At 42.5% G+C, this 25,395-nt stretch overlaps 1 protein-coding gene and 1 non-coding gene across 3 annotated transcripts in view; both read right to left on the bottom strand.

Moving 5' to 3' along the window:
• Positions 1-25,395, bottom strand: part of LOC126263704 (xaa-Pro dipeptidase) — a 926,801-nt gene that overhangs the window by 338,293 nt on the left and 563,113 nt on the right. The window lies entirely within an intron of this gene.
• On the bottom strand, positions 9,160-9,233 carry Trnat-ugu (transfer RNA threonine (anticodon UGU)). The gene has a single exon. It is a non-coding gene; the product is annotated as a tRNA-Thr (tRNA).

Raw genomic sequence — 25,395 nt, 5'->3', positions numbered from 1 at the left:
ACACAAATAAACCGCAGTGAGTAACTTAATGCCCATAACTTCAACATTCATAGATTTTATATCTCTATATTTTCAGAAAAAAATAAACGCTCACTCACACCACTGATGAAATCTGTTTGATTAAAAGTAACCATTAGACAGTGGTCTTACACCAAGGTGGACAATGTTAATCATTATTTTATGCCAGCACAGGAACAGGATACAGACTCGAAATTATTGTAGCTACAAAATTCGCAGTATGTATCTAGGTTGGTCTCTTTGTGACTGAGAATATGAAAAAACATCTACTGGCCACACAAATTTGTAATGAAATAATTCAGCCAGCAGAACACAGATTGTTAAGCTCAGAGCAAGTGATAATTCATTTTATAATATGGCAGTCCATTCTTTATAAATGAATGTGTACGCAATGATCCCGTAACTTCAGGAGAATTTTAAGTTGCGTCTAGGAAAGGAGCAACTGTTCATATTCATATGATGAGAACTTTCTCGCCCCCCCCCCCTCCTCCTCTTTCTAGAAGGCTTCAGATATTAACCATGCAGTTATTTGCCAGCACGTGAGCTTCAGATCTAGTACGCTTTACAAGTACGCAGTTAGTACATAAGTATTCACATTTATGTGTACAAATAACCGAACAGCAAAGCCACATTTAAAACTTAAAAAGAACACCCACCCCTGATACGAGTCGGAATGTTCGCTTAAGAAACATCAACGCTGCAACGGAGACGGCGTGATATTCACTTCATTGTATTCTCACACTGCGGAACACTCTGGTAATTTTGTGAGTTTTCAGTGTATCCACCTTTCTACCAATACAAGTCGCAGACGCGATGGTGGTTAAAAATCCTTATCCGAATCAGTGAAGAGAAAAAGATCAATACTGAGGTCCCACTAACTTAGAAGACGATTCTGGGCGCGAACTTCGATTGTCACCTCGCAAATACACGAAGAAGAACTTATTTCTTTGTGCACATGAAAAAGGGGAGACACTGCTTACGATACGCGGGTACTGTTACTTCACAACCACCATCAGGAAGTCAGTACCGTTTGGATAAAGGAACATTGTGGCTTTAAGTGAAACGAGATGGTGAATGTTTTAGCTGTACAGACTACTCAAGAATGAGGTGGAATGCCAGCTACGTAATCCCTACGAAGATTTAGAACTTCAGCCGAGGAAGTTTGGAAGAAGGAATGGCAGGAGTATTCCAGAAATTGAGGAAGAACTTGCGCGCAGATACACACTGTGCAACTAGAGCGTCACTAGATGACAACTGCCGATGTTTAAAAAGCTCCAAAAAATACTGATTATTATTCTGACTATTAGCAGATCACTACGAAAAGATAGGATGACGGAATGACAAGCACACAGTCAATCTACATCACCATGCACTCAGTCTGCGATGAACCGCGGGGATCGCGTGCCGCTACAAGATTTCTCCCTAACTGGTTTCAGACTTCTCTGGATTCTATCTTTTTCTTTTACTGCCAGGTGGTCTCGTTTCATATGGCACACAACCCATTTGTTTTAAAGGCCAACGATAGAATTCAATCAGACAACATGGCCTATCCATGTATGGCGTTTTTTCTCCATTACGCCCACTATGTTCATAATTCCGAAACCATCAATCTCATATGCACATTGATTTTCTTTAAGGTCTCCGGTTCAAAAGTGAGTTGATGGTTCCAGTGTAGTTCACGAATACTCCATGTTTATAAGATGACTCGCTTATCGCCCGCTGCTTCGCTCGCGTGGAGATCTATGGAGTGTGCATAGACGTTTTCTGTTTTTCTTTTATCAAATTAGTATGTTGTTACGCCCACTGCTCACGTGTAAAACTACACACTATAAAAGTGTTATCGAAATTTTACATGGCTGCCAGTGTTTGCTTAATTAACGTGTTCCCACGGATTTAATTTAATTTGATACAGGGAGTTAAAAAAATAAAGCGACAAATCACATTTAAACAAGGTATAATTTTTGTCTTCACTAATGATTAGTTTGAGTATTAATTACAACAAAAATAATTTTATGAACCTATTTTATGCCTACTGAAAAACTAATGTATTAACGATTCGTTTCTTTTTCTATGTAAATCTGACAAAGTCAATCTGTCGTGATGACTGTTAAATAGCTTTCTTTGACTTAGTTCACAGCTTGCAACACAAACTAAACTTTCCACGCTAATTAAGGCCATTGAAACATGCTCTTTTCCGAATGTACCTCTGATCAAAAGGCGATTCTGCTTTCATACTAAAAAAATCTCATAAAACTTTTCATCCCATATTTCACCCACTTACAGATCGAATTTCCAAAAACTATGAGACAATTTATTTTTAAGTTTTGATAAATAAACCAACTAGTTTTCGTAGTTCTAGCTTCAAAACCGTCTTAACAGCGACATATTAAAAAAAAAAAAAACTTTCATCTCCTATTTCACCCCCTTAGGGTTGGAATTTGGAAAAATCCCTTCTTAAGTGCTGCGTGCAGTATAAGATCAAAACGCCATCTCCAGCTTTCAACTTTCTATCCTTAGCGGTTTTGGCTGGGCGATGATGAATCAGTCAGTCAGTACATTTCATTTTATATACTGAGATAACATTGTGAGCTGGATTACTTTCTTATCTACTGTACTTGAAGTGCGAAATGTCTCGTCAGACTACATGGTTTCATAGATTTGTTGAGATTGTAGTAACCGCAGGTTCCAGGTTGGATCCTCATGTAGATCATTATTGTACATGATGTCCCTTCCCCGTATATCGTACTGTCTTATACTATAGTTTCCGACTAGCAGTATCTGGATTCGCTGCACATCGTAGTGGCTTTTCAGTCTTTCCTTCGTTAACGAATGGTCTAATCTTGCTTGTTACATTTTCCGCACATTTGTATCAACTCCTCCCTCTATCTGGTCGGCAGGGCGACAGCGTCATCATACGCCATCTGTGAGATGTTTTCATCTCCAGGTTCTAAGCCAGTGAAATATTCACAAAACGACTGTAGCGCCTAGAACCGCTCGGCCACACCGAATATTAAGTACTTCATTAGATAGTCTGTATGACATGCAGTACAATTTCCAGCTCTGCTTATAACTCATCTTTAATATGAATTAGGCTCTCTTCTGTTGGTACATAAATACTCATAATATTAACCTCTCTCTGAAGATGGTAATAATAATGGCGTGTGGCGAGGGCCTCCCGTCGGGTAGATCGCTCGCCTGGTGGAAATCTTTCGATTTGACGCCACTTCGGCGACTTGCGCGTCTGAAGATGGAGGAGCTTTGTGAGGTCGGCGCATGATCTACAGGGTCCTCGATCGCCGATGTGATGATGATGAGACATACTAGGGTGCGCGCCAGCGAAAGCCTCTTAAAATAAGCAAACAAATGGGAACATATGCATTCGAAACACGTATCATCGGCTCTCAGATCATTCTGGAATATTGAAAAGGTTTTGAAAACCTAACTTAATAATGAAAAAATTGATTTTGATTATCAGAGTGGCAAGAATAACAGGCAAGTAAGAAACATGACAAAAAGGTATGTAACAGCAACGAGAGGTCATTGGACATGTATTCTACGCGAATGATCACATGCATGACATGCTCTTTATTAAGGACTGCCTCTTATAGAAGAATGATAAAAGCATTGGTTCAAGACTTCAGCGGTTAACAGTTATGAAATAATGGGTGTGATACAACTATTACGGTAATCGCCTAGAGCATTGTAACCGGGTGCACAGTTCTTTTTCGATCTGACACGATTCCCTGGCTAGCAGCTCTAAGCTAGGTTGAAATTACATGCAATACAACCTCCTCGCGACCGAATAACTACGGATGTTTAAATAACCACTAAATGCCTCTTCTAACTGAAGAACATATAGCACTGCACAGAAAAATTGCTTTCAAACTTTAGTCCTACTAATATCGAAGAGCCTTCCAAGCACCAAATCCTGCTTCATTGGGACATGGAGACCCTATTAGCGCAATCTGATACGAATTATTTTGCAAAAGATAATTTTCGAGACATAACTCGACCCGGCAAGATTTTAATGGGCATAATTAAAAAAACATTCGTGTTCTAGCACTAGTCGCAAAAATACCTGTTAAATTTCTGCACGACTACTGAGACATGTGTTTCCAAGATAGTGAACTTGACTGGTAGTCAATCACGTCATATGACATAGGTAGGTATGAAATAAAGACGGCGTATGCACTTGTCAAAAACCACTGATAACTGTTTAAAGGGGTCGATCTAGGTAGAAACTTTTATGATCAAGTGCATACACTTTCAACACATGTTCACTGGGCTAGTTGCTATACACGATTACGTGAAATCGGCGCCGAGTATCGTATCACTTGAGAGTCCAACACACAGACCTAGAAAGCACGCGCCTGTGAATACGACACTCCTCCTTTGAACAATAATACACCTGATTATCAGAAGTTTCACGACTGGCTCCCTTTCCTGTCAGGTGACTAGGTAAAGAAAACCAATTCAAAGGACTGCTGCATAATTACTATTAAATAACTTGATATTTGCTACCACGCATGCCTGCGAGCTGCTCAGGAGCGTGCCACCTCTGAGGGGAAAGCGCTATGTGATCGCTGGTGGAGTACCCAGGGGTTGTCTGACAAACGCACTTTAACTCCATGGCATTCGCTCTGCACAGTCGCTCCCTGCCGTCAGTCACCTTGCTGCGCATCACCTCATCGCCAACTTTTGTCTGACGTAATTCGCACCAGGTAACTCGAAGGCTAAGTAAGCTCAGCTGGCTGCACGTGTGTAGTCTAAAACTCGTCGCAGAACCTACTGCGTAGCTCTCCGACGATAGTGACCTACTGTATTACTACAATTTAGAGCTAAAAGCATCACGAGGAGCTCAGCACGAACACACACACACACACACACACACACACACACACACACACACACACACACACACACACACGAGGGACAGAGAGAGAGAGAGAGAGAGAGAGAGAGAGAGAGAGAGAGAGAGAGAGAGAGAACTTAACATGAATTTCTTCTCTGTCACCATTTTGTGATTGTGAACTACCTAACATAACACTGTAATAAGCATTGAACATTTGAACATTAGCTGGCTCGGTTTCCTGGGTGAACATTTTGGTATGTCGGGGAAAGGTAATGATACATCTCTTTATTATAGTCATTCCCCCACGCTGCGTTAGCACTTCTCATTCTACGGTTCGCTTCAGAAGTGCTATCTCATAACTGCTTGGTTATTCATTTCTGATTCCGTAACGCGATATTTCTGTCAAACAGTATTGGTATGATATTTCGAGCTTATCAAATATTAAAATTGACCAGTATTTCGACATTTTATGTGCTATTATTTTGGCCATTGGTTTAGACAGTGACAGTATATTCCAATGTAGAATGATTGGAGTTCAGCATTCCGTAGAGATGAACATCATTACAGATGGAAGACAAACACAGGTGGACAGTGTCTGGGGGGAGGAATCAGACGTGGCCTGTTTTATGGTCGCAGTCCCGAAGTGATTTAGCGAAATTACGGGAAAGATTAATTACGATAGTCGGACAGGAACTTTTGTGTCCGATTCTCCGGAATACGAGTCAAGTATCTTAATAACTTCAACATCCCGCTTTATAATCCGTTATAAATATGATTTTTTTGCTTGGACAGATTCACGTAAATTAACGAGACCTGTAGCACGCAAGACGAGTTTTTCATAACCGAAACTCTTCAGTGCCCTTCATAGCAATACATGGTTAAGTTCCACCAGGATCCCCCGTTGGAAATAAAGAGTTTGGATATCTGTGAATACTGTGTAGGCAATAACAGCCTGCGGCGCTGGAACCTGACGGTTCCGCAATGGCGACTGAAGTAATCGGCCACGCCCTTTACCTAGACAGTAAGAGTTTCGTAAGATGCTGAAGTCCTGCAGCGCGCCCCTTCTTTCACAAGCCATGATTACAGTTCTGTTTACACATAGCCACAGCGAACAGTCGATGTGGCTCGAAACACGGCTGACCAAGTCTATAACAACAGCCGGTGACGACATCGCCCCTTATGCCTCCGAGTCACAACGTAAATATTTGTACCGGAAGGCCCAATGGGGAGAAAACGCAGCCACGGAGCAGTCTCTCTCCTGGCGTACTTTTCTGCCTTTAAAAACTCCACGAAAAAAATGGAAATATGGGGCTTACCTTCCTCCATCTTAACATTCTACGCTATAAGGTGAAGAGACTACGTTTTTAGTGATACCAAGGAAACATGGGTTCATCTGAAGCACAAAAGCCTTCACCACACTTTTTCAAGCAGCGCTGCCTTTCTGATCTCCCCGATCCAACCCCCCCCCCCCCCAAATTAAGTCGTCATATAGGTCTTTCTCTTCACCATGTAAAATAAGACGAAGGTAAACAAACATGAGAACTAATTGTCAACGCTGGTTAATCCGATTGTCCTACTATATATAAATGACACTCCTCGCTATATTTATTTTAAAGGACTTATGATGCGTCCCACGCTTAAATGCAGTTGAAAGACTCCCTGAGAACACAAGGCTGATATAGAGTCCGTTAGCGGTATCTTGTAGGTAACGGATAAAAGTCACGCAAATCTTCATTTGACATCGGACAGTAGTAAGCGAATATAGTTTTAGATGTAGTTCTTGCTACAGAAAACCAACGACATTTCAGAATATGCTTCTATCGTCAACAGTTTAGATGAAACTGAAATCTGCACTTACATATTTATCAAAAGCTCAACACAATTTGTGATTTCAATATTTTCGCACAACGTTGCTTCATAAATTAGGAAAGTAAAGGCCTCTTTGTGATCTCTTCACGAGTGGTTGTGTCAATGAGTCGATTTAATAAAGACAATGGCACACATTTCACTGCGATATGTTTCAGCTTCTTCCATACGAAATCTGAATAAAAAAGAGTTGACCTAAAGAGCCGGCCGCTGTGGCCGAGCGGCTATAGGCGCTTCTGTCCGGAACCGCGCGACTACTACGGTCGCAGGTTCGAATCCTGCCACGGGTATGGATGTGTGTGACGTCCTTAGGTTAGTTAGGTTTACGTAGTTCTAAGTTCTAGGGAACTAATGACCGCAGATTTTAAGTCCCATAGTGCTCAGAGCCATTTGAACCCTTTTTTTGTCGTAAAGATACTGCTATTTGCCTCGAAGAGGCACATATTTATCTCTCTTTCTCAGAAGGAAACAAAAACCTCCATTTCCGCAGCTCACGGAGAAATATCACCAACTATGAAGTCGAAATGAGATAACACGTGGAGAAGACTTCGTTTTCTCTATCTTTGCCGAGTGTTAAATCGGCCACGAAGAAGCCATTTGTTGCTTACATGTCTGCTAGCTGCAGCTGACGACTTCCCCTCTCCTCAAATGGGTTAGCAAAACTAAGTTTCGGGAATTCGTCAGGTCCAAATCAGGCAGATTCGAGCCCATACAGAGGGTTACCAGCAATAGTTTTTCCCGCGAATCATTCGGGAGTAGAACAGGAAAAGGAGAAAGCGACACTGGACCACAAAGTACCCTCCGCCACACACCATAAGGTGGCTTGCGGAATGTAGATGTAGATTTAGCGATCTTCGCTAACAATCTGATTACCTGTGACAACACGGTACATAGTGATATATATTCTAAAGTAAGACCACTAACATGTCCTGGACACTGCTCTCCGCTCTCTACTGGTGTCGTCCTGCACCTTACGTTATCCAAACATAATTCATAAAGCAATGAAATGTACTACTTTGGACGGTCTTATATCTTGGTTACGGACTTTCCAGCGCGAATGAACATGATGTTGTTACCTGATTTCACCTTAATATGCCTTCCATCCACGACACTGACAAACCAGCAAATTCACAGCCGCAATGAGACTTCGTACAAAAAGTAAACACAGCTCTTAAAATAACAAGGTATCGACATTCTCATATAGTGCAGCTCAAAACAGCCACTGAGGAAATTTTCGATCGTGAAAAGAAACAGGCCGATAATAGTACATTAAATACGAAAAACTGCAAGCATACTCGTACTGCAGTGTAGCGCGGTGTAGCGCGCTGTTCATTATGTTAGAGTCAATTTTGGAACTACTTCAGGTGACTTTTGCCCAGCTCGTATTTATTCCTTATTCTAAAACTTATTTGGCGTTAGTATATCAGTAAAGATTTACATTTATCTCTAAAGAAGAACTAAAACAGCAGAACCCTCATCGTCAGGCCAGGCACAAGCTTTGAATGGCCAGGCTATATAGGGTGTGGTGTATTTAAAAAGGGGTCAACAAATAAATAAAAAAATAGGATCACTAACTTGCTTTAAGTTGTGTGCATATCTAACTGGGTTACATACTTCCGCATATTTTAAATTTTCAATTTCGTAACCGTAATCTAACATACGTACACCTTCGATCTCTTCAATTCTAAGAATTTAATTACATCACACAATGTAAGCTACCGGTATTTACATATGTGGTGATGAGATCACCAGAAACGGAAATAACGTTAACGGAACTGAAAAGAATGGCACTAGTGCGAATGAAATCAATGACATAAAATGTCATGACACGATAATCGTGAAATTAGTTCAGAATTCCTGGACGGTAATTTAATGAACATGTTGGACGAGTAAAAATTTCTGTCAGGCTAGTAATTCAAGATTAGCATTTCTAGATGGATTTCGGTAATTTACAAAAAAAAAAAAATTGGTTCAAACGGCTCTAAACACTATGGGACTTAACATCTGAGGTCATCAGTCCCCTGGACTTAGAACTACGTAAACCTAAGTAGTGGAATGAATGCGATCGTAGCAGCCGCGTGGTTCCGGACTGAAGCGCCTAGAACCGCTCGGCCACAGTGGCCGGCAGTAATTTACAAGGTGATTATAATTAAAATTTCGCTACCTGAGAGGACCTCCATGAAAATCGAGTGATGGTAGAACAATGTAAGTTTGTGGAAACAATTTTAAGGACAAGGGGAACAGAAATAACGAATAAACCATTGAAAGGAATACATTTTATATGAAGACAGTAACTGTTCTCGAAAGAACGGATACTGTTGATGACCGTGCAGCTTTTCCCTGGAATAAATGATGACTAACTGAAACCCTCAGCTGCCGACAGGTGTTGTTGATTTACCTCGATGTGGACAGCTGAAAATGTGTGCCCCGACCGGGACTCGAACCCGGGACCTCCTGCTTACATGGCAGACGCTCTATCCATCTGAGCCACCGAGGACACAGATGAATAGCGCGACTGCAGGGACTTATCCCTTGCACGCTTCCCGTCAGACTCACATTCCCAACTGTCCACAATTCTACATATGTATTGTACCTTATGGACATTTTAATTTCCACATGAGGAGTAACATTTGTTATTTGTATACCACAGCCTGTAACCTCACCAGTGATTATTCTACTGCTGCCCCAAACATCTGAGGCGGGATGTTGCTTACCTCCCTCGCTATACTTATCTTCAACCTCCAACGTATGTTCGTGTCCGGTTGATAAACACTGTTATTCAGGTAACTCCACAGCCAGAAATTACAAGTGCTGAAATCTGGCGACCTTGGTGGCCACGCAGTTTGGAAAGATTGCCCAGTAATTCAGCTTCCTCTAAATATGTTACGGATTTACCTAGCAACATCATGAGCAATGTGAGGTGCAGCTCCATCGTCCATTAAAACAGCTAAGTCCAAAGCACCTCTCTCCCGTACAGCGGAGATCACACGTTGGCGTAACATATCACAGTAACGTGCGTCGTTCAGGCTACATGTCCTTGGTCCTTGGAGTCCCAGTTCCTGTATGGTAGTAAGTTCCTATGGGAGCAAGCTGCTGAGGTCATCGGTCCCTAGCCTTACACACTACTTAATCTAACTTAAACTGTCTTACGCTAAGGCCAGCACACACACTGTGCCCGAGGGAGGACTCGAACCTCCAAGGTGGGGAGCCGTGTGAACCGTAGCAAGGCGGCCAAGACCGCGTGGCTACCCCGCGTGGCTCCGAGTCCCTACGCCGCCGAACCAACACCGGCGCCTAACGCCAAGTCATGACATTAACAGTACTAAGAAAGCAAATCCTGTAGCGCACAGTCTGAACATCATTCCTATGAAGCCACTATTTACCCATACAGTAAATAGTTTTCCGCTATACTGCTTCAAGTGGTGGAAGTTTACTTATAACCACCCTATAATTTCATGTTATTGCATTTCATTGCTTCCATCCCCATTCATTCCACTTCAATAAATTTAATTCAGCTAACATAACTTATACTTCAACGGTGGGATAAGCCACGCTCTTTCAACAGATCCGCGCCCCCCGCCATGCATTTCCACATCCACAATTTTGCCCGGTTCATAAATAGTGAACTGACAAAAATACTTTTTCCCTTTTTATAATTTTTATTTAACATTTTAGATAGCAAAAAAGAAGATTTTAAGGCCTATTCGAGATGCTAATTCGCTGTTTTGCTCGCTTTTATGAATTCTAGATTGCAATAAGAAGAGCAGCTTTCGTTTACGAAATACAGTCGACACCGTGCCATATGCCGGAGGTAAAGATTTTTGTCCTCAAACGTAAAGAAGTTTAATTTCGAGAGAGAATAAAAATAATTTCCCGAGGACAGAAACCAAATGGAGCAAAAAAAGCTCCAAAAATCTTTGCCACTGAAGGCGAAATTAGGTGAACGATAGGTTGGGCTAAAGGGATGCATGGAGGGAAAAAAAAAAGCAGCTTGATGGTTATTGTCGCGATACATTTTCTTCAATTCTAATAACTAAGCTCCTACTTCCTACCTTCAAAATGACTACGGTACAACTTTTTGTTATTTTGCTAGGAAAGTACTGCTAAGTACCGCTAAGAAACTACTCACAGAGCGTATCAAGGTAGTTATCCACACCGCTCACAACACTTCGCAGTGCGAGAAGGACCCACAACTATGTATAAGGCATTTCCTGTGAGCCGATAGGCACTAGTGACCTGTTATCCTACTGTGAGACTCTACCACACACAATTTTAAGTCGGTTGATCAACCGTGATTTGACGGGAGCATCATCTGAGGCGAAGAAATCGTGTCCGGAAACACTGTTTTACGCATACATTAATTTTCTATTCATCTCTTCCGCACCCTGAAAAAAGGGATTGCAGAAATGCTTGGATAACACAAGAGATACTGTATTTAAAGTGACGAAAGAAGGATATACAAAAATGCAGCAAATGAGGCTGGCGAGAAGGAATACAGGCGTCCAAAAATGAGACTGAATAAAAAAGGAAAATGGCTAAGCAGGACGGTCTGGAAGACAAAAGGAAGACTGTAGAAGCATGCATGACTATGGATCTACATCTACATCTAAATCCATACTCCGCAAACCACCTGACGGTGTGTGGAGGAGGGTACCTTGAGTACCTCTATCGGTTCTCCCTTCTATTCCAGTCTCGTATTGTTCGTGGAAAGAAAGATTGTCGGTATGCCTCTGTGTGGGCTCTAATCTTTCTGATTTTATCCTCATAGTCTCTTCGCGAGATAGACCTAGGAGGAAGAAATATACTGCTTGACTCCTCGGTGAAGTTATGTTCTCGAAACTTCAACAAAAGCCCGTACCGAGCTACTGAACGTCCCTCCTGCAGATTCTTCCACTGGAGTTTATCTATCATATCCGTAACGCTTTCAGGATTGCTATATGATCGTGTAACGAAGCGCGCTGCTCTCCGTTGGATCTTCTTTACCTATTCTATCAACCCTATCTGGTACGGATCCCACACCGGTGAGCAGTATTCAAGCAGTGGGCGAACAAGTGTATTGTAACCTACTTCCTTTGTTTTCGGACTACATTTCCTTAGGATACTTTCAATGAATCTCAGTCTGGCATCTGCTTTACCGACGATTAATTTTATATGGACATTCCATTTGAGATCACTCTTAATGCCTAATTCCAGATAATTTATGGAATTAACTGCTTCCAGTTGCTGACCTGCTATATTGTGGGTAAATGATAAAGGATCTTTCTTTCTACGTATTCGCAGCACATTACACTTGTCTACATTGAGATTCAATTGCCTTTCCCTGCACCATGCGTCAATTCCCTCTTATAAGAAAATTAAGTAGACCTTTGGAGAAAAAATGGTTCAAATGGCTCTGAGCACTATGGGACTCAACTGCCGTGGTCATAAGTCCCCTAGAACTTAGAACTACTTAAACCTAACTAACCTAAGGACAGCACACAACACCCAGCCATCACGAGGCAGAGAAAATCCCTGACCCCGCCGGGAATCGAACCCGGGAACCCGGGCGTGGGAAGCGAGAACGCTACCGCACGACCACGAGATGCGGGCAGACCTTTGGAGAGAAGAGAGCTCAGATGGCAACGCAAAATTCAGCGGGAAGGGAAAGGTGAAACGAATATATGGGAAGTTTATACAAAGGAAATGGAGATTAAATTTAGAAAGGGAAGAAAAAATAAATGAAGAAAATGGAGATATCATACTGCGAGAAGAATTTGAAAGAATACTGAAAGATCTAAGTCGAAACAAGACCGCTGGAGTAGCCGATATTCCCTCACAAATTTTAAGATCCTTAGGAGAGCCAGGTACGACAAAACTATTCGATCTGGCGGGCAAGATTTACAAAACGGGTCAAATATCCTCAGACTTCAAGATGAACGTAATAATTAATTCCTATTAAAAAAAAAGAAGAAGAAGAAAGAGAGAGAGAGAGAGAGAGAAGTGCTGCCGGGTGTGAATACCATCGGACCGTTAATTTTATAAGCCATGGCTGAAAAATATTGTCACCGATTATTTACAAAAAATGGAAAACTGACAGAGGCCGACCTTGGAGAAGATCGGGTTGGGTTCTGGAAAAATGTAGGAACATGCGAAGCAATACTAACCCTACGACTTGTCTTAGAAGACAAGCGGAAGAAAGGCAAACCCATGTTTATGGCATTTTTAATTTCGAAAAAGCTTTTGAAAACGTTAACTGGATTACAGCCTTTGAATTTTTGAAGGCAGCAGAGATAACACACGGGAAGCGAAAGGTTGTAACACACCACCGATGTTATTCAATTTGCACATTGAACAAGCAGGTAGGGGACACCAAGGAGAAATTAAGAAATTAAAGTTCAGAGGTAAGAAATGAAACTTTGAAGTTTGTTATTTAGGCACCAAAATAACTGGCGATGGCCGCAGTAAACAGGACACAAAATGCGAATTAGCACTAGCAATAAAACCTTTTCTGAGAAAGAGGAGTTTGACAACATCGAGTATAAATTTAAATTTTAGGAACTCATATCTGAAGATTTTCTGTGCCGAAGTGCAACGTGGAGGATAAGCAGTTCGAAAGAAAAGAAGAGACACCCTTGAATGAGGTGCTACAGAAGAAGGCTGAAAATTAGATTGGTCGATCGAATAAGTAATGAAGAGGTACAGAATCAAATTAGAGAGGTCTTTGTGGCACAATTTGACTAAAAGCGGTGATTAGTTGACAGGACACATCTTGAGGCATCAAGGAATTGTCTGCTTGGTTATGGAAGGAATTGTGTGTGGGCGGGGGGAGGGGGGGGGGTAGTCTAGAGGAAGACCAAGAGTTAGTACAATAAGCAGGTTCAAATGGATGTAGGCTGCAGTAGTTGTGCAGAGATGTGAGGATTACAGAGAGATGCATAAAACCAGTCAGTGGACTGTAGACCGTAATAATATCATACGGGGGGGGGGGGGGAGGGGGGGGATACTTCACGCCAATTCTGTCTGCATTATCATGAGACAAGTGATCCGCATTACTGAATTTGTTCCTTCTGTTTCTGCCATAGATTGACGCCACAGCAATTTCCATTTGATCATTCACATTTCGCCAATAGTGTGTTTTCTAGTACCGAATAAATGATGCTAGATAGTCTCTGACAAGCTTCTGGGCCCACCGAAAAACACAAAGCACACCGTAACTAATGTTCATCGTTCTCTAAGCACAAACTAACAGGTTTATCGAAAAAACGAAACGTCTGTAAAAAAGAGAACTCAGAGACCGACAGTATCACACGAAGGACTGAGTATACAACTCTTTTGTTTGTTTTGTTTGTCAACACGATAGGGGGAGAGGAGGAGAATGACCAGAATGACAGTAAAGACAGCAAATAATCACCGCCATTCAGCAGACTCCGGCTTGAGTAGTGTAAACGTAAATGATGAGTTGTCTAGCAAGACTACGGTGTTTCAAGTACAAACGTGAGAGTAAAATTTCACTTTTTCTCCCCATTTCAACTGCGGTTTATGTGTCATCGACCGAGAGCTGCATCTTAGTTCTGACAAACATGATTAGAGGAGGGCGACGAGGTGGTCAAACCTGGCAAGGCCACTGGCGGAACATTTCCTCTGGAGTGACAGGAAAGTCACTTGAGTGTGGACAGGTCAGGATGTCACGTCGGCAGGTCCCGAATGCGTAGAACAAAATGAACTATCCTAGAAAGGATAGCCTTTCAATAGTGACGCAACCAATATCTAAATGATCCGTGGTTGTATGGTGGTCTGGCAAATTACGTACATGTAGGAACTGTGGAAATAACACGCAGAAATCGATTTGGAGCGATGTCTCCCAAATAATAGCAATGAACGCCTCGTAGAAGAAAATCGTGCACGCAGCTGGAACAGGAAGTAGGGCCGACACTAGAATTGATGTAAACGGCAAGGCGCAGCCTTTCTCATGCGTTGCAGATGGGATGTGGGTGACCTCCAGTCGACCTCTGACGCCAAGTTCTTCACGTCGCCTCCACATCCGCTACGTGCCGGTGGTTCTCCAGCAGACTAGTAACCGGCCAAATTCACTTCCTCTCCAGTACTCCAGTTTATGACTCTCGCGCGTTCTTAAGACACCATATCAAGACTATGTCAAACGACACCACGTTTCAGGTCTAATTTGCGCTCTTTGGATGAGAACTACTGCGGTCAGAAACCTTTCCCATACAACTGTTCAGAAGCGTTGACTTGAATAGCTATTTACGTAATCCATGAACAACTTCAATCTGGATAATAAGAACACAGAATTGAAGCCGCCGCTCCAGAATAGGAATATTGTGTCTGAATTCCTAAGCCACCTCGCTCACCACTCGCACGAGGTATCTCATTGCAATTTGTTGCTGTTGAGGTTCTTAATTTTCTCGAAGATTTGTAATTCACCGTTAGAGATTATGAGCTACACATCCTTTCTGACCTGACAACATTTTGTCACGTCAAGCGGAATATTAGTTGCTATTAGCGAGGTGCAGGAAACATTGGTAAATCGAGGTGGTCAGTTGATCATTTTTAATAGTTAGGTTCAATTACAGTTGTTTTCTTCCACGTTTCTCTAAACACTGTACGCCTTACGTTAACTAAGACGTACCTTTGGTTCGGTTTCGTTAGCTTGATCACACAATTATTGGCTCCTTTCTACATTTATGTATCTTTCCAGTCTGGCATTGGGAAATTAGGAAGGTACGAAAGAGCATTTACAGACCTGATATTTCCTGAGAAACCCTTGGTCGAAATCCGTCTGATTTCAGCTTTAACGATGTATCTGGTAATTATTAAAACATCTGGCAAGTTCACATCACTTTTCCTCTCTCATTCCGAACACCATATTATTTATATCTGGATAGAGTCAGTTACGCCGAGAGGATGGACGAATTCTGCTGACGTGAGGCATCACGGATGCTTAAAGCCTGGTCAGCGGATGAACTTCCATTACTTTATTTAGTTATATATTTCGCCAACAAAATATGTAAGTGTTTGCTATCTGTTATAATTATTATTGCTCTTTTCAGTACTGATATCCTAATAGCATATTGCATGGTGCAGATTCTCGTTCCAGTAAAAACTTTGGTGTGCCTTACAAACACACGCTGTTGCCCAGAGTATCGCTTTATTCTAACGTTCATGCAGAAGGAGTCGCAGCAGCATGTTAGCGTCGTGGGAATTCTGACAAAATGGTTGTTAGCAGAAGGAAGCCGATGTGCGGGCAAAGTTTTGCGGAGAGCATATGTTAAAAGCGAACTCGCGAGACCTCTGAAGTAAGTCAAGCGTTTCCAGGAACATATCGTTCCTCTGACGCTACATGTTTCCTCTGAAGGTACAGACATGTACCTATAACGTCACATATAAGGAAACATGTCGTCGCCCCTCCCCCCTACAGTTATTATAGCCACAACTCATTTCTACTTGCGTTAAACGGTTTTGTTCGTGCATGAACTCCCGACTAAGAATAAGATTTCAAGTTATTTATTTGAGAACTGAGAGTGAGACAAGATCGAGCATCATAACACATAGATAATGCTGTCCGTTATAGGAATCTCTATGTTTGCTGGTATGTGGTCGATCCTCTACGTCTTTTTACGGGCTGGAAATCGAAGTTTCAGAGAGAAGTACGATCTAAATAACGGCGACTCCGCGCCATCTTCAGTTTTTCACAGTTCATTTTACGACAGAAGGAGTGGAAATGTCATCAACGTTGATCTACATCCACATCTACATTTCGTACAATTTCCCATCTTATCTTTTCTACACGTAAATTGTATGCGACAGTGAGCAAGCGTCAGCAAGAGCAGGCACTGCTCTGATTTTACGGTCTTCAGTCATTTCGAGAGATGCATGTGGAGGGCGTAGTAAACCGCTTGACTCTTGTAGGAACGTACGTTTTCCGAGTTTTAACGGTACACTCCTCCACAACAAAATTATCCTAACCACGCTAGAGTCGGACTTTTGCTTTTCCTCCAGCCAGTTTTATGTGGTCGTGCCAATTTAAATAGCTCAGGACGCATATCCTACCTCCTTAAATTTAACAGCTGTGACTGTTAAAATGAACAGTACTGCATATTTCCAGCAATTTATGCGCAGTATGTAGCATCAGTGGTAAATTGCCAGTCTCTATAACAAATGAATTCATTACCAGACCAAACCGGCTTGTCGAGCATATAAACAGCTACAGTGACAGGTAGTGGTAATCAGCGTTTGACCACTTAGACGGATGCCGGGCTTTTCTCTCTGCGAGCTTCTGCTGCTCTCGTAGGGAACAAATACAGGAATTACAAAAGGTTCTTTGGGCAGTATTGTGGAAATGACAATGCTGCTGATGATACAAGTTACGTTTCTAATCAACTCGAAAATTTCGTTTGTTATAATCGTATAGATCTAGCGCATTAATCAATGAACACTCTGAATTTTAGTTCTAACAAAAACAGACACTTCCAGAAATATCCATGACCAACATGAAGAAGAGTGACCCAACTGGAGTGACCCATTTTCTCAAAGTCACACCACCTGCGTGGCATACAGCCTGCATGGTTATTCTGCTTTCATTCGAGCTCCATGGAACCATACTCCTCCAGCTGTGACCCCATGTTCGGCTTGCTGATCAGAATGACGCAGACGACACAATATTGGGTCAGCACGGCTTTCAGTTCCAGAAATATCCATGACCAACATGAAGAAGAGTGACCCAACTGGAGTGACCCATTTTCTCAAAGTCACACCACCTCCGTGGCATACAGCCTGCATGGTTATTCTGCTTTCATTTGAGCTCCATGGAACCATACTCCTCCAGTTGTGACCCCATGTTCAGCTTGCTGATCAGAATGACGCAGACGACACAATATTGGGTCAGCACGGCTTTCAGTTCCAGAAATATCCATGACCAACATGAAGAAGAGTGACCCAACTGGAGTGACCCATTTTCTCAAAGTCACACCACCTCCGTGGCATACAGCCTGCATGGTTATTCTGCTTTCATTCGAGCTCCATGGAACCATACTCCTCCAGCTGTGACCCCATGTTCGGCTTGCTGATCAGAATGACGCAGATGACACAATATTGGGTCAGCACGGCTTTTAGTTGGGTTCTCGTTGTCCTGTCGTCTAACGAGTTGGTCTACAGGAAAACTGATGCGGAAAGGTTTCCGACTAGTATGCTGGCTTCCTGTTGTGTTCTCTATCTTCCATTCATCATTTGAATACGTCTGTGTGAAATACTAGTTTTATATTTCGAATATTTCCTTTGTTGTCCACCTTACAATTACTCTGGTTTTGACTTGTCTGCCCTGTAATTTTGAAACACATTTTGTAAGTTCGAGAGTGGGTTTGGAGAGTATGAGAACTGACTGGAGTATAGCTAAATTCCATACACCGACAAAGAGAGGCCACGACGTGGGGTCACGAATTTACTTCAATTAGTGGCCCATTAAAACAGCATAATGTGCAAGTAGTAAGGTGCACTACTCTGGCAAGTCTGAGAAAATCGCAAGAGGAGTTTTACGCGTCTGTTATGTAACTGATGTATCTGTGCGAATGTTCAAGTCACAGCAAGTCACTGAGGTCCAATTGATAGCGTTCGCGCGTCGCAAGCGGGTTCTGAACGAGGCGGCGGTTCGAATCCAATTGCTTTTTAATCACTGGTTACACTATTTAATTTATATGACATTTGAGAGGTAACATAATAAAACAGCCACGTGCATTTTCATAAAGTTGTAGTGAATTTCATATGGTATTTGACTATTAGCTATTTCTACTTAAATTTTCAAGGACAAGAGACAGGCTTGGGAAGTTCAAGTCACACCTCGATAAACAATGATGCAAATGACGTTATTCGCAATCAGTAATATAGTACCCCCATGAACTATGGACCTTGCCGTTGGTGGGGAGGCTTGCATGCCTCAGCGATACAGATGGCCGTACTGTAGGTGCAACCACAACGGAGGGGTATCTGTTGAGAGGCCAGACAAACGTGTGGTTCCTGAAGAGGGGCAGCAGCCTTTTCAGTAGTTGCAGGGGCAACAGTCTGGATGATTGACTGATCTAGCCTTGCAACACTAACCAAAACGGCCTTGCTGTGCTGGTACTGCGAACGGCTTAAAGCAAGGGGAAACTACAGCCGTAATTTTTCCCGAGGGCATGCAGCTTTACTGTATGGTTAAATGATGATGGCGTCCTCTTGGGTAAAATATTCCGGAGGTAAAATAGTCGCCCATTCGGATCTCCGGGCGGGGACTACTAAGGAGAACGTCGTTATCAGGAGAAAGAAAACTGGCGTTCTACGGATCGGAGCGTGGAATGTCAGATCCCTTAATCGGGCAGGTAGGTTAGAAAATTTAAAAAGGGAAATGGATAGGTTGAAGTTAGATATAGTGGGAATTAGTGAAGTTCGGTGGCACGAAGAACAAGACTTTTGGTCAGGTGAATACAGGGTTATAAATACAAAATCAAATAGGGGTAATGCAGGAGTAGGTTTAATAATGAATAAAAAAATAGGAGTGCGGGTAAGCTACTACCAACAGCATAGTGAACGCATTATTGTGGCCAAGATAGACACGAAGCCCGTGCCTACTACAGTAGTACAAGTTTATATGCCAACTAGCTCAGCAGATGATGAAGAAATTGATGAAATGTATGATGAGATAAAAGAAATTATTCAGGTAGTGAAGGGAGACGAAAATTTAATAGTCATGGGTGACTGGAATTCGAGACTAGGAAAAGGGAGAGAAGGAAACATAGTGGGTGAATATGGATTGGGGGAGAGAAATGAAAGAGGAAGCCGTCTGGTAGAATTTTGTACAGAGCATAACCTAATCATACCTAACACTTGGTTCAAGAATCGTAAAAGAAGGTTGTATACATGGAAGAATCCTGGAGATGCTAGAAGGTATCAGATAGAATATATAATGGTAAGACAGAGATTTAGGAACCAGGTTTTAAATTGTAAGACATTTCCAGGGGGCAAATATGGACACTGACCACAATCTGTTGGTTATGAACTGTAGATTAAAACTGAAGAAACTGCAAAAAGGTGGGAATTTAAGCATATGGGACCTGGATAAACTGAAAGAACCAGAGGTTGTACAGAGTTTCATGGAGAGCATAAGGGAACAATTGACAGGAATGGGGGAAAGAAATACAGTAGAAGAAGAATGGGTAGCTCTGAGGGATGAAATAGTCAAGGCAGCAGAGGATCAAGTAGGTCAAAAGACGAGGGCTAGTAGAAATCCTTGGGTAACAGAAGAAATATTGAATTTAATTGATGAAAGGAGAAAATATAAAAACGCACTAAATGAAGCAGGCAAAAGGGAATACAAACGCCTCAAAAATTATATCGACAGGAAGTGCAAAATGGCTAAGCAGGGATGGCTAGAGGACAAATGTAAGGACGTAGAGGCTTATCTCACTAGGGGTAATATAGATACTGCCTACAGGAAAATTAAAGAGACCTTTGGAGAAATGTATGAATATCAAGAGCTCTGATGGAAACCCAGTTCTAAGCAAAGAAGGGAAAGCAGAAAGGTGGAAGGAGTATATAGAGGGTTTATACAAGGGCGATGTACTTGAGGACAGTATTATGGAAATGGAAGAGGATGTAGATGAAGATGAAATGGGAGATACGATACTGCGTGAAGAGTTTGACAGAGCACTGAAAGACCTGAGTCGAAACAACGCCCCGGCAGTAGACAACATTCCATTGGAACTACTGACGGCCTTGGGAGAGCCAGTCCTGACAAAACTCTACCATCTGGTGAGCAAGAAGTATGAGACAAGCGAAATACCCTCAGACTTCAAGAAGAATATAATAATTCCAATCCCAAAGAAAGCAGGTGTTGACAGATGTGAAAATTACCGAATTATCAGTTTAATAAGTCACAGCTGCAAAATACTAACGCGAATTCTTTACAGACGAATGGAAAAATTGGTAGAAGCCGACCTCGGCGAGGATCAGTTTGGATTCCGCAGAAATGTTGGAACACGTGAGGCAATACTAAGCCTACGACTTATCTTAGAAAATAGATTAAGGAAAGGCAAACCTAGATTTCTTGCATTTGTAGACTTAGGGAAAGCTTTTGACAATGTTGACTGGAATACTCTCTTTCAAATTCTAAAGGTGGCAAGGGTAAAATACTGGGGGCGAAAGGCTGTTTGAAATTTATACAGGAACCGGATGACAATTATAAGGATCGAGGGGCATGAAAGGGAAGCAGCAGTTGGGAAGGGAGTGAGACATGGTTGTAGTCTCTCCCCTATGTTATTCAATCTCTATATTGAGCAAGCAGTAAAGGAAACAAAAGAAAAATTCGGAGTAGGTATTAAAGTCCATGGAGAAGAAATAAAAACGTTGAGGTTCGCCGATGACATTGTAATTCTGTCAGAGACAGCAAAGGACTTGGAAGAGCAGTTGAACGGGATGGACAGTGTCTTGAAAGGAGGATACAAGATGAACATCAACAAAAGCAAAACGAGGATAATGGAATGTAGTCGAATTAAGTCGGGTGATGCTGAGGGAATTAGATTAGGAAATGAGACAATTAAAGTAGTAAAAGAGTTTTGCTATTTGGGGAGCAAAATAACTGATGATGGTCGAAGTAGAGAGGATATAAAATGTAGACTGGCAATGGCAAGGAAAGCGTTTCTGAAGAAGAGAAATTTGTTAACATCGAGTATTGATTTAAGTGTCAGGAAAACGTTTCTGAAAGTATTTGTATGGAGTGTAGCCATGTATGGAAGTGAAACATGGACGATAAATAGTTTGGACAAGAAGAGAATAGAAGCTTTCGAAATGTGGTGCTACAGAAGAATGCTGAAGATTAGATGGGTAGATCACATAACTAATGAGGGGGTATTGAATAGGATTGGGGAGAAGAGAAGTTTGTGGCACAACTTGACAAGAAGGAGAGACCGGTTGCTAGGACATGTTCTGAGGCATCAAAGGATCACAAATTGGGCATTGGAGGGCAGCGTGGAGGGTAAAAATCGTAGAGGGAGACCAAGAGATGGATACACTAAGCAGATTCAGAAGGATGTAGGTTGCAGTAAGTACTGGGAGATGAAGAAGCTTGCACAGGATAGAGTAGCATGGAGAGCTGCATCAAACCAGTCTCAGGACTGAAGACAACAACAACAACAACAACAACAACAACAATATAGTAAGTCACAATGTGCCAGATTACAAAAGTAATGTACAATTACTCGTCGGATGTGCTCTCGACATCACACGTTGTAGAATGGTATTTTTCATACGGACATGAAAAACATAAATTGAAACTTCATGCAAATATACGTGGTTTTCTTTTTTCATTATATTATCTTTCAAGTGTCATATAAATTAAATAATATGACCAATGATGAAAAAAATAGATTCATAATTATGTTTGAGCGGGAGTCGACCGTCGCCTCATACACATTTGTTTTACGAAGCTCGAGTGCTAACCACTTGACCACCATGAACTGCCGCGTGAAACTTCTCTTGCAATTTTCTCGGAATTGCGAGTATTGCGCCTTACTAGTTGCACATTATGCTGTTTTAATGGCCTACTAAAGGTGTACAAAGTTTGAAGTAAATCTGTGGTTCCAACGTCGTGGCCTCCTCTTGTGACTAAAATTAGGGTCTTTTATTGTATACATTTTAGGGATTTCGGACGAAGTCGAATGAACTGGAAACAATTACGCGAAGAGATACGGACTGCAATAAAAAGTCGAGGAAACTGCTAAGGAGGCGACCTGCAGATTCGATCTGCCAGGAAGCCCCCTCGGACGATGAGGCACACAAAACAACGAAACATCTGGTTTACATAATTCTGTTGCCATCCTTTCTAGGAGTACAATACCGCACCATTACTCCTGGTCTCAGTCAAGGCAGTGTGAGAGGAGGGAAGAAGTGCTGGAAAGAAGCAACGTAAGCGAGTTTATTGTTCTGTCAACACGGAGTTCACTAGAGACCATGCACAAGGGAGTCTCAGGGAACCTGGTCGTCGTCTTGTTGCGAAAGTATCCCGGAAATAGACCGAAGTGATACAGTAAATCACCTACAGTTTAAGCTTAACAACTCGGAGAAACTGACATAGGAAGATTAGGAGTAATGCAAATTCCGTTCCTGCTGGATATGAGTCCAGTGTGCTGAACTGACTGAACTGGCATACTAGTTGAGGCACTGCACTGGAGTCGTTTTGTTAGGGTCGGATTCTAAATCCCCATCGGTTTATGTCCCAGGGGTTGATTGTCCGCTGTTTCGCAACTTGCTCTCCTTGAAACTGTCTCCGAGCCGGTTATGAATTCCCACACGAGGGCAGCTGTGGCGTGCGGACCGCTTCTCGTTCCTCGCACTTTCGCTAAATACGGAGCTCACCGAGAGGCTTGCCGACAGTCGTTCTCCAAGCACACCATTCGCGAATTAATCTTGGGAGAGTGAAAATGCTAGTGGTACGCGAAGAAGACTCCGCTACGCAATGTACGATGATTTGCGGTGTGCAGAGATAAATGTAGATGTAGAAATCTTTTACTCAAAAGGCTGGAACGGCATCTTTGAAGAGGATTTCTTCGCCATGCCCCTCACCCCCGTCATCCCGTCCCCTTCCCCTTACGCCCTGTTCCGTCTCTAATGACTGTACGATAAACCCTAATCTTTCTCTAGGTTTTCCCCCCTCAAAGCAACTGGAGTCAGTCGCACAACAGTAAGCTATTCTTACAACAAAGCAAAGCTATATGCGTTCCTAAACGCTTTTATCAACCACTTAGTACTTCAACCGAATTGGAAAGTGGCAGTTTATGGAAAAAAATGGTTCAAATGGCTCTGAGCACTATGGGACTTAACTTCTAAGGTCATCAGTCCCCTAGAACTTAGAACTACTTAAACCTAACTAACCTAAGGACATCACACACATCGATGCCCGAGGCAGGATTCGAACCTGCAACCGTTGCGGTCGCACGGCTCCAGACTGTGGCGCCTAGAACCGCTTGGCCACTTCGGCCGGCAATTTATGGAAACTTCGGGAAAATTTAATCGAATGGATTCTCCGGGTTTTCAGTCCCGTACCTCTCGAACGTACTTGGACGCCTCGCTCGGGAGCAGTGGCATACAGGGATTTTTTGAGACCCAGCGTTGGATGTGGGCTCGAAGACTGATCAAGGATCTGCGGTATATTTTCCCTCAATAATTCAGAACAAGGGTAAGAGAAGAGACAGTACTGACACTTTTTTTCTACGGCTCACTACGTGTATGCAACGACGAAGGGAATTTGGAACAGTTTGCACGTGTTAACGATCTGTGGAGCGTTCGGCTGGCAGTTAGCGATGGCGCGGGATGCGGTCCGCACGTCACAGGTGCGTCGCGCGGCACCTGGTGCCGGCACGGTGATCGCTTCAAGGCGAACCAGTTGCGAAATAGCCGACCACCCCAGCAGCGTGGCCGCACAATTCCGCCACCAGCCACGCTTACGGTTCCTGGCGTCAGCCTAGCCGCATAAATGCACGGAGCATCACGAAAATCTTCAGTCGTCCTGCCTAGATGCTGCTCCGTGTGACTGCTGACATCAGAGATTGCAAGAGAATACCAAAACAGTTCGCAAACTCCAACCCCCTAAACTGCATTTGTGTGGGAGTGTACCTGTGTCCAGGAGCCACAGCATACACTAAACTGCATACTGCAGTCGGTTGCATTATCAAATCGCGTACGTTCGCGAGCAGACTGCGGTGGTTGTTCGTACGATTAGCTCTGTTGTCTCGTAAGCGGTTGCAGGGAAACGCGTGTCATCGCTGAAATGTTGCTCTGATGGCAGTATTCTTCAGGGCCACCGAGTTAAATTCACCAAAATCGTGCATGAAGTAAAAATTGGAATTTAACACTCACGAATTTATCAGCCGAAAAAATAAAAAATAAGATGAAAAAAGTGTCAAACTTTTGTGAATTAGTTTGTCTAAAAGTAAGAAATAAGTAGATTACAGGAACATATAATACGCCTTTGAATGGTGCTCGAAAACATGCACAGCAAACGCGGTACCGGTTGAGAATGTGCATTCCCTTTACTGACATTCGAAAGATTCTCCACTTAAAAATTTTTGAGAGTGAAAAATTGTTGGAACCTTCTGGTATAGATGATAGAAATATGTCAAGGCCACAAAACATGAGACTGCACGGTCTCCAACCTACGTAATCCACAACACAAATATCCTAGTACTACTCCATCATTTCTCTGCACTGCGTCCGGAATGTTATTAACTCTTGCACTGGTATTTCGGCTGACAATCTTTCACCAGTTCTCAAGCTGAGTGCCTTGCATGAGTTTTACAGCACTTTAGACTGTGGAGTAAATGCATATGTGCCAAAGATAACACTGCTGGTAACAAGAGGGTTAGTCAAGATAAAACAACACAAGATCAGCAAAACAAAGATGCATATGTGCCAAAGATAACACTGCTGGTAACAAGAGGGTTAATCAAGATAAAACAACACAAGATCAGCAAAACAAAGAAATCGTAGAGTCAGCGAATCCACAGTGCTTACGAAGTATTTGGTTCTTTATTACAGATGACGTATGTTGGAATGCCAGGCCTGTAACAGCGCATGAAATGTTCCACATTATTATTTCCTTTCTTGCCCTAGGTTTTACTCTCATAACTGATAACGTAATG

Source organism: Schistocerca nitens, chromosome 6 (genome assembly GCF_023898315.1).
Source record: "Schistocerca nitens isolate TAMUIC-IGC-003100 chromosome 6, iqSchNite1.1, whole genome shotgun sequence".
Taxonomy (NCBI): Eukaryota; Metazoa; Arthropoda; class Insecta; order Orthoptera; family Acrididae; genus Schistocerca; species Schistocerca nitens.
The sequence above is the reverse complement of the archived record's forward strand: the minus strand, read 5'-3'. Positions and strand labels throughout refer to the sequence as shown.